The following is an 11117-nucleotide window of genomic DNA, read 5'->3' on the forward strand; positions in this document are numbered from 1 at the left end:
CTAGCGCCCCGCTCTCTGTCGTCCTTCTCACCCCTCTCTGAACCCTCCCCATGACCGGCCCTGTAATCCAATTAAAAGCACATTAGGGCCAAATGAATAGTGGTAGATTTAATTAGCTGCTGACGAAGGTTGGCTGGCTGGTTGGCAAGTCAGGCGGGTGGATGAGGTGTGTAGGGAGGGGAGCCGAGCGCTGGTCGCCTTTAACCCGTTGATGTCAGAAGGGTGAGGTGCATTCGTTGACGAGTTCGCAGATGTTTTGCATAGACTGCCAGTGTGCGCCAGATGAGGCCATTTATCAGTTCAGCCTTTGTATCTGTGAAACACTTAAAGGGATAGCGCAAAAAAAGTCCCCGCCAGGATTTAACCAAGCCTTCCATTGGATAATTACTGCAGTGATTAATATGTTTCAACTGAACACAAGTTGTGTGGGCTCTTAAGCCCAGTTGACCCCGGTTACTGGGGCAGCCACAGTTCCATCTGTGTTACTATGGTAATGCTACATGATACTTTTTGCACAATACACATTCTTTACATTGACAAAACCAGAAGAATGTCAGCTAAATGCTTAACAAAACTAATTGTCAGAAAAGAGAACACACTTCAAACAGCAAGCATATAAATGTCTAAACTACGCTGACAGTCTAAAACCAGCGTATGTCATGAATAATTTCATAAAACACCTGACTGAGACAAACTTTGCAGCACTAAGCTAACACTAAGCAGATCCAACAGTACAAGGATTATTGCTCTCCCACTAAAACTCAATGAACAAGACAAATAAGACCAAAAATAAAGGTCGCATTATGAAGCGATGATTAATTTTTGATGAGTTTCTTTCTCACCTTTGCTGTTTTCAGATCATAACTTGGTTTAAATGAAATCCATTGTTGTTCGTTATGTTAAAATAATTCCCTCTGAAAACACATGGCCTAGGGTTTAACAGGGTTTAGCTCAAACTGATGCAGTAGCTTCTCATTTTTTTTTTTTTTTTTAACAACCATCAGTTTGAGAGAGGACATAAAAATTGGATTGTGTTTCAATGGAAATAGGTCATGTGGTCTGATGAGTCCAGATTGACCCTGTTCCAGAGTGATGGGTGCATCAGGGTGAGAATAGAGGCAGATGAACCCATCATGTCTAGTGCCTATAATACAGGTCTGTGGAGGCAGTGTTACGATCTGAGGTTGATTCAGATGGTCAGGTTGAAGTTCAGCAGCGATATGTGAACAAAAAGCGGCAGAAAGAACTCTTTTGACATTGCATAAACTTACTGAAATGATACCACAGTGACTGCATGCCATACATAATCAAAACTGATGGCACTGCAATGAAAGTGGAACTATAGCATGACTTTTTTTTTGATGTTCCATATCATGAAAATGCACCTTTATCATGTTTTGAAGTTTACATAATAAGCTCTGTGGGGTAAAATATAAGCGATGAAACTATGAACGTAATCAGCATTCTGTTAGCTTTGTGTAAGTCGAAGCAGTTAAAATAACCTCAACTGCCAAAAAAAAGTTAATGTGGCAGTTTTTATGGACACTTTTTTACTCTAGGTCACCTTTGGGATCCCTCTCAGGAATCCAAACTTCTTCCCTGTTAAAATTCTACAACTTTTCAAGATTAGCTTTCAAGCTGTCAGGCAGTGAGGATTCATGCTTAAAAAAAAAGAGAGTTTTAGAGCAGTATTTCATTAAGGGAAAGACACGGCTGCTGCAGAAGATGAGGGAATGGGCTGGGTGCAAAGTTTCAGAACTGCTTCTCATCATGCTTCCACACAACATGCAGCACATCTCATTTCTGTCGCCTCTTCCCTCCCTCTTTCTGGATGCAACCTTTCTCCTGCTGCAGACTCCCAATGTGCACAGTCAGCAGAGTCGTCAGCGTTAACCCACTGTGGCATTTGCATCATGCTCTTCTGCGTGGGTGTGTGTGTGGTGTGTGGTGGGCTTCTAATGAAGGGAGACAGTCTCTGCTGGGGTCCCCCTTTTTTCAAGCCCTCGGAGGTCTCAGGTCCAGTAGGTGGATAGTTGGTGTGTATATGTGTACTTAAACGCCTCATTGTGCATGTTTTACTTCACGCGTTCGTGCTTGTGTAACAGTTTTCATGTTTGCATGCACCGAGGCCTCCGATCTGAGCATGTGTACATCCATGACTGTGTCTATTGTGTATGTGTGAAATGAAATCCAGGTCCTGGCCTCTCCATTTCTCTCTGCAGGTAATAAAAATATAGAGTGCCCTCCAGATCCCTTTATAGAGAGAGAGTTGAGACCGCAGCGAAATCTAGGACAGGCTCCATTGATTTGGTGGCTACAGTATTACTAGCCATCACAGCCAAGGCAATATGAGAGGCCTTTTTTAAATCACACCACTACCCCCGAGCCCAGAGGGACTGAGACCAGGCTCAGAAAGGGAGGATGATAGAGGAGGAGGGGGAAGGATGACTGGGGAAAACTATCCTTACTTTGTTTCCTTTCTCTGCCATTCCTGCCTTGTTGTAAAAACGTTATCACAGACAAATAAACTTGACCATTTTGTCTCACATTTCCTCACCACAACTCTTGGGGGACTTGGATGTAACGGTGCACTGTCAGATTTACAGATATTAAAGGTAAACTAAATCTAAAAATGAGCTCTAATAATCCTCATTATGTTTTCATTTGTATATAATCACCTTTTTTGTGACTTAGACTGAGACATTTGTATCTAGTTTTGGAGAGCTCACTATGTTGTAGCACATCTTTTTCCATTTTGTAAGTTGTTGCATCCTCTGTTTCAGCGCATTACTGTCACCTACGATGTTCAAGTGTGGATTTAACAGACAAAAAAAAGCATTGATGCTCACAAGGAACTTTTTCACTAGTGGTGTAATGTGCAACTTCTCCACTAAATGTCACACACTGAACTTTTAAAGCTTTCTCATTTGTTATTGTTTCCACTAGAGCTGCACAATATATCGTTTGAGCATCGTTATCGTGATGTACGTGTGTGCACTAGTCACATCGCAGGTCCTTGGAGGCAAATGAACTCAACGTGTTCTCATCTAATTTCAAGGGTATGAGACAGACACTGCACGTAGCAATCCACCAATCACAATCGTTCTTAGTCAGTTTGGAGTGAGTCACTGGTAACAACATTGAAAAATGAGCAACGAACAAGAGAAAATCACTGTAAATGAAGAAAAGCAATGTCAGTTATCTGGAATTATTTTGGCTACAAGAAAGAGGATACTGAAACACATGCTCTGTGTCGATAGTGACTTGCATCTGTTGCCACAACGAGAGGTAACACAACTAATTTGTTTGACCATTTATGTTGGCACCACACAGCTGTTATATCCTCCTAAGTATTTTTTCATATTGCAATATATATCGCAGGGTTAAAAAAAAAATCGCAATGTCAGTTTTTTTCCAATATCGCGCAGCCCTAGTTTCCACAATGGTAAGAAAAAAGTGATTAAATTAAAAAAACAACAATTTATCTGACCATTCATTTACATAGTAGTAAGTAGACATACAGTGAAATACGATGCACAGGCTTAAACAAATCTTATATAATACATTAAGCTCTGCAGGATGTTTTGGTGAGACTATTTTACATAATACCAGTTGGTGAGAGCGTTCCCCACACACATTACGTATATTAATGTACATTTTGTGACTGATTTTATCTTTTTTTTTGTGTTTCCATCTGTCTCTGACACTGACCCATCCTGCAATCCACCCTCGCCGTCCCTGCAGCACCTCACACACTGCCAGCAAGTAAACACCTCGTCCACAGGTCAGTTGAACTGTCAAAACAAGCAAATGACTTGTAGATAATTAGCTTCACACATGCATCACACTTTGTCTTGTTGTCATTTCTTTTTATAAAGTGAAGCCACACTCTCACTGCTTTATTGCCATCCATCTTTTAAACTGTAGTGACATTAGCCACGGTTGTTCCTCCACAGATAGGTCCCGGCAAATCAGTCCAATATTCACAGTTTTTGCATTTTGTGATTGAGAAGGAGGGAAGTTTTTACAAAGTTTTTTTCCATTACTTTTTACATGTTGCTGTATCGACATCAACGCCAGTGGTTCCCAAATGCTTTCTGCTTGAGAAGAAAACAATAAATATGTCTGTTCAGGACCCAAATTTACCAAATTACATTATAAATCACAGCTTTTACACCTATACACTTCTGTTACGCATATTACACCATGTCTTGTTGCGTCCTTTGTGTTGTTTTTTGTATTATTGCATCTTTTACATTATATTCATCCATATGTTTTACATCTGGTGCCTTTCCGCTACCTTTCATGTAGCTTTGCTTTCCAGAGAGCACTACTATTTTATTGTAATTAGGAAAATTATGTGTGTGTGTATATATATATATATATATATATACATACACACACACACACACACATATATATACACACATACACACACACATATACATATACGTACATACATACATACATACATATATACATACATACATACATACATACATATATATATATATATATATATATATATATATATATATATATATATATAATTACATATATATAATTATATTATTCTTATGCATTTTACTTGGACAGCTGGTGACCCAATAAACAGATTTGCAGCTAGTTTTAGAATAAGCAGACCTTTTGATTGTTTTCCTCTCATCTACAAGATCAACCTCTGTATATTTGAGTTTGTTTGAAATCAGTCTTCTCTAATAAAACTGAAGACGTATTGAAAAAGTGTCATTCAGGAACAGTCAGACTGTGAACATGGCCCTGCCCTGTTGACAGCTCAGTCATCACTCAACATAGAGCTGACCTGAATGTGGACTCAGTGTTTTAGTTACGGTTGGGTTTAATCTTTTACTGCTTGTGCTGAGTTCAACAAACAAAAAAAATGTCTTGGTAACAAACTGCACATACTTGGCCTTAAAAATGATAAATTAAGAGTAAACGAGTACATGAAGATACAATATTTATCTAGAACTAAGACATGGAGGAGGACATCAGTTTGTGTTCAGGAGAGAGGAGAATTATGTTTCTCTGATGTTCACGTTTAATTTCACTGCGGTGCGTTCAGGGACACTTATTCCCCACTTGGATTTAACAAAGCCAATAGTTCAGGTCCTTCCATCGGTTATTTACTGCAGTGATTAATATGTTTGAGCTGCAACAAGTTCTTTAACCCTTTACCTGATGCAGTGAGAAGCTTCTCATTTCTTAAACAACCATTAGTTTGATGAGGGAATAAAGACTGGACTGTGTTTGAATGGAAAAGGGTTATGTGGTCTGATGAGTCTAGATGGACCCTTTAGACCTCTTCTGTGAAACTGAAATGACTTATTAAATATTATATTTTAATCAGCAGAAGGTGAACAAAATTATCTACTGATCTGATGTTGTACTTTTGAGACACTACTCCTATCAATTAGTACAAATAATTCATTGTCTGCTGTATCAAATATGTGTTTTTTGGAAGTTCAGAGGTTCTAATAGTGAACATGGAAACACTTCATCTTCTGCAACATTGATTCACCAATAGAACCCATGGAGTCTGTCAATGGTGGTACAGCTTCTATGAACATTTACAAGGTCAGTAAATTAAATACAGTAAAAAAATATGCAAGGATGCAGGATGCAAGGAGGATAAAATTGTAATAAATGGTTATAAATCAACTTAGGAAAGGTTAAATGTAGAAAAAAAACTAATGTGGAAGTTGGCATAAAAATGTTTGTTCATCTCTAAGGGTTCCCATCCACCTCTGGTAAATTATTATAAGTTTAGGGTAATATATGAGTCGCGTTTCAGTTACAGCAATGAAGTCTAATACATGCATTTTAGTCTTATATTACTTGTTCCATAAAGACAGCACATGTTAAAAGATTAAAATGTTTTATTATAACTTTTCCTCCAATCAAAATAGTCAAAGGTAACAAAATATGCATTTAATTGAAAGATTGATTCCCACTTCTGAATTCAACTTATATTGAAGAAATTTGATAAAAAGTCAGGATGAAGAAAATTCCATAAGTTACAGATCTTCAATGAAATGCTTGAAGCCATTACTCATTACATTGCAACATGTTATAACTAGTAAGTCCTCAGAGTATATTTAAAGGTTATTATATCAGTGTCATGTTGCTCCCAGAACAGCAGTCCTTCCTTATTGTGATCATGCTGTCTTTTTGTTATTGGGATTGAAATTTACATTTTTATTTAGCAAACCAAGCAAGCATGCTGGTGTTTTATATCACTCTTGGGTCCTTTAAATCCGTTAAAAAGCCATTGTATGATTTCCCAAATGTCAATCACGGGAAAATAAAAGACGGCATGCTTTTCTCAATTTGGTTTCCATCCAACAGCAGCCACCGGTACCATCTCAAGACCTGCGCTTTGTACACTTCAAAGGTGTGGACAAATGGGGGAAAAAAATGTTTTGGTGGTGTCTACTTCTACTGAATTGGGCTCTTCAGGCTCTCAGGAGAGCGCTGGAGTGTTCTGGGTCGGGCCAAGAACCGACCCCCCCCGTCTGGCTAAATAAGATAAGACCCTGTCATTGTATCCCACCACTCCACAGCCCTCGCTGCATCAAATATTCATGGGCCACAGCAGACTCTTAAGTAAACTGGCCAATTTGTTGCGGAAGACGTGCATTAAGATTGGCTGGACCGATACGCGGCCGGCCCCCCGGGGACAGGCCAGACGGGGGTGGGCGGCTGCCATTTTGGCTCCCCTTGCCTCTATTGTTGCTACCCGTCAGAGCGGTGAGGGACAGGGAGCAGCACGTGGTGGTGGTGGTGTGGGTGGTGGTCTGTCTGAGCGGGTGGGTGTGAATGAAGGGAAAAGAGGGAGGCGGGATGTTGAAGCGGGGTTGGACTGAAGATAACAGGAGGTCAGAGGGACCGGTTTAGGGGCCGTCTTTCATCCGGATGTGTGTTGAGAGAGAGTTAAGACGGAAGACAGGAACAAAAAAGGATGTTACGTCTGAATAACAAAAGATATGAAGTGGTGTGGAAGAAGGAGGGGCTGTTTTCAACACATCGTACATTTGTGGAAGATACAGATATGTTTAATCTCAACAGTATTTATCAAACAAAAAAAAAAAGGAGTTGCTATTGTACGCGAATGCAAACCTTGGATATTTGTAATCCCAACAGTTGTCATAAAGGATCTAGTACTTTTTGTTTTATTTTAGATGAGGCGGCAGAGATACATGCAATCTTTACTCAAGTAGAAGTATGAATACCTGTTTAAAATACTTTGGTAAAAGAAGTACTGATTCAACTTTACTTTAGTAAAAGAGAAAAGGTTGAAACTCTTTGCATGTAAAGGCAGGTAATTCATTCATATAATGTGAAAACTATTAAAGAATATTCAGCCAAAACCTACAGAACATTAACTTAAGTATGCAAATCACTGTCAGCAACTAGAAACATTATGACCTCATGTTATATGTGATTCGCATCGATGGGTCATCATTTTGTGAGGGAAGATTAAAGTACTGAATAACTCCCCTAAAATACATTAAAGTAACAACACTGTTTAGAAAATGTAAGACACCAAATGAACTGATATTTGGGTTAAAATGTTGGAAGTGAAAAGTTGTCATAAAAATACAGATACCTGAACACTCTCCAAATGTAAATACCAGTGGGATTTAGGTTTGAGGGTTTGGATGGAGTCACATCTTCCATCTTGTACAAGTTTGTCTCCAAATTTCCTTCTTGGTTTAATGTGAAAAAAATACTATTACACAATGAAAATATTTACATTTACAAACTATCCTTTAACAATAAAATGTGAATAACCTGAAAAAAGATGAATAATCTGAAATGTCTAAAGAAAATAAAGTGCAATTTTAACAACACAGTGTTTTTGGCCTTTGTAGATCTGTCATGCACATGTATAAGTGATAAGTTGAGGCATAATATTGTTAAAGATGTTTTCTAAAGAAATGACATTTTTTTCCAGGTTATTCACATCCTTTTGTGAAAGGATAGTTTGTAACCGTAAATATTTTGATAATTTAATGTCAGTTTTAGCACTAAAACAAACAGAAACATTTAGAGCTGTCATTATTCATGGGATATTATGCTATTATTTTACTGTTCTGACTCTTTAGAAATGAATAAAATTGAGTTTGACATCCCTGAACTAAGGGCTGAGCAGAACCATCATTTCCAGACACTGTCAGTGTGTTACTATGTGGCGATGCTGCTGATCATACAATGTGATATTGTTGCAAACATGAGTTGCCTGCACCTCACACATGAACGGTAACAACTTAATAGATCACATCACAGCGACAAACAAAGCCAAAGTACACATGCAGCGCCGCGCACACACACGGTTTTGAAAGATGGCTCAGGCAACGTCTCCAAACAATAGATCTCAAGGATAACCCATCTCCGCATTATATCTCCCCAAGGACAGAAGTTGACAAATCACTAAAGCACATTTTTACTTTGCTTTATGGGCGCAGAAGTTGAGCGGCAGCAAGGGATAGACACAACTTTACGCTCGGCAATTCCCCGTAGGGCATCGGATGGAAATGAGCTGAGAAAGCTGTCTGCAGGAACGTCTGTTAGAACGACGGAAAAAACATAGAAGAAAAAATAAGTAGATGAAGCTCATAAAGCTCCGACTCGTAAAACTGTTGATCTGAAAGAAGAAGAGGAAGACGAAGAGGAAGTGAGGATTCCTTGAGGCAGGAGATGTATGCATGGAAGTGTGGAAGAGGGGTGTGGGGGGGGTCTAATATCTAATCCTCGACGGCAGTGGGGGCGAGATCACGATCTGTGACCGTTGGAAAGGAGGGGGCGGGGGCGAGGCCTGGTGCTGTTATTAGGTCACTTCCGTAGAGGACTGGCGGGTGTTTGGAGAGCGACCGGGTTTGTCGGGTGACCCCTGACAGCCTGCTCGTCATCTGGCACCGGGGGCCTCTGGGGGGGCGCTAAGAAGCTTGTTGTGAATATTAAATGTGACATTCTGCCTTTTACAGGGAGAAAGAAAAAAGAAGGAATAATCATATGAGGTGAAAAAAGGATCTCAGTTACTTCCTGTGGAGATGATATTATTCCTTGGACTGTATATTTTTGCATGTAATTAATCTAAGACAAAACAATTATTATTTAATTGTGTTTTTTTTTTTTTTATCAGAAAAGTAATCTATTTTTCAGTTATCTTAACTTATCTCAGTAAAATATTCAAGCTAATGCCAACTGAGATTTAGCCAGTCAATATCAGATGCATCTCAAATAATTATTTTGTTTTTATGAAGAGCATTGTGCTTAAATCTTGGCTTTTTTTCTAACTTTAGAGTGATTTTATTCTAGTTTTATGAAATCTCTGAAATCTTCCTTAACCCATAAAGACCCAAACAGCCTCCGTCAACCTAAACCACCTACTGATGTAACTGTTTAATAACTGTTGATCCATTAATTCTATCAATACATGCAAATAATTGATGTAAAATACAGTTTGTCATCTTTTCATGGTCATCAGATATGACCCATTTGGATGTTTAGAGGCTCTGTAGTTACCGTGGAAACACCGTCATCTTCTACGTCATTGATTCACCACTAAAACCCATGGAGTTGGATCAATGACAGTGGATGGACACACTTAGCTTATGTTCAGTTAATGATAGATTTGCTGAAAAAGATCACTTTTTCTTCAGTTTTCTCTATTTTTCATATAAAACTCCTCAACTTTAATGTGAGGTTTATGAACATTTACATGATCAGTGAATTAAATATCAAAAAACACATAATTTACACTGAAAAAATGCAAAATATGTAGGATAATACAACAGTCAGTGGTGATAAATCACTTAAGAAAAAATCATTTGGGAACTGACATAAAAGCAGCACTGGGTTTTTATGGGTTAATATGAGCAGGGATTTTCCAAGCATGTACCATTCTTTTTTGCAAAATCTGGCCCAAATATTTACCTGTTTGGAAGCAACTGAATTGATTTCAGTCGTTAAAGGTCAAAGGTCAAGGTTGGTCTGACCTCATTCTTGTCCACCCTGATGAATGCAGCTCTCTACATCGCCTTGAGGGATTTTCATCAAATTAGACACAAACGCTCACCTCGACTCAAGGATGAACTGACTGCATTTTGTTTGTCAGAGGTCAAAGGTCAAGATTACAAATTAAATAAACTGAGGGTTGAACTAAAAACGGTGAAAGCATGAACAGATGATAGAGCAAAGACAGTGGACGTTTGGCTGTATTTAATAATAAACAGGCCGGTTACACAATTCTGAACTATTGTCTTAATACAAGTGGAGGTTTTTTTGTCCAGTTTTTTTTTTTTTTTTTTTGCAGCGTATCTGGTTTCTTTTGAGTGTGCACTTCATGTAGTGTGAACTCCATAAAAGGATTTTGTATTAATAAACTTGTCTTAAATCAGAATCTAGTCAAGTATACTTCCCATTAGAACTTCATTTTAAGAGTTTATATCTAATATTCCATCTAATATTAAGATTAACAAGCTAAAGCAGTGGTTTGTGTGATATTCCTGCACAGTAAAAGTATTTTAAGATATTATTTCTACAATTTTTTAATTCAAGGACATTAGATCTAGCATAAATAGCTGCGTTTTACTGCATAAAGTAAAAGCACAACTCTCCTAAATTTTAGCTTTTGTTCTGTCTCTTCAATTCAACATTTCAGGTAAGTATTTTTTTAAACGTGTATTTATTAAGATTTTTTCTTTTAACCAATACAACAAGTTACAAACACACAACAAGGCACATAAAGAGTATATATGTAAAAAAATATATATATAAATAAATGTACACACAAGAAAGAAACAAGAAATAATAATATTACAGAAAAAATAAATCTAATAAATATATATCAATTTATGTTGTCCATCCAGCCATCCACAGGTATATTATTATTTCCAAGAAAATTGTAGAAAAGGGTCAGGTAAGTTTTACACTCATTTCAGAAATGATTTTCTTACTGCACTGGCAGAATTCTTGGTGAAATTTTACCATCTGTTTTACATGTTCAAGGCCCATTATTTTTGGTGTTCTCTTTCTTTTCTTCTGCTGACAGAAGACAGTTTTGGGTATATTTAAGAATATTTGGCTTCTGAGTT

The sequence above is a fragment of the Sphaeramia orbicularis genome, chromosome 2 (genome assembly GCF_902148855.1).
Source record: "Sphaeramia orbicularis chromosome 2, fSphaOr1.1, whole genome shotgun sequence".
NCBI classification, from domain to species: domain Eukaryota; kingdom Metazoa; phylum Chordata; class Actinopteri; order Kurtiformes; family Apogonidae; genus Sphaeramia; species Sphaeramia orbicularis.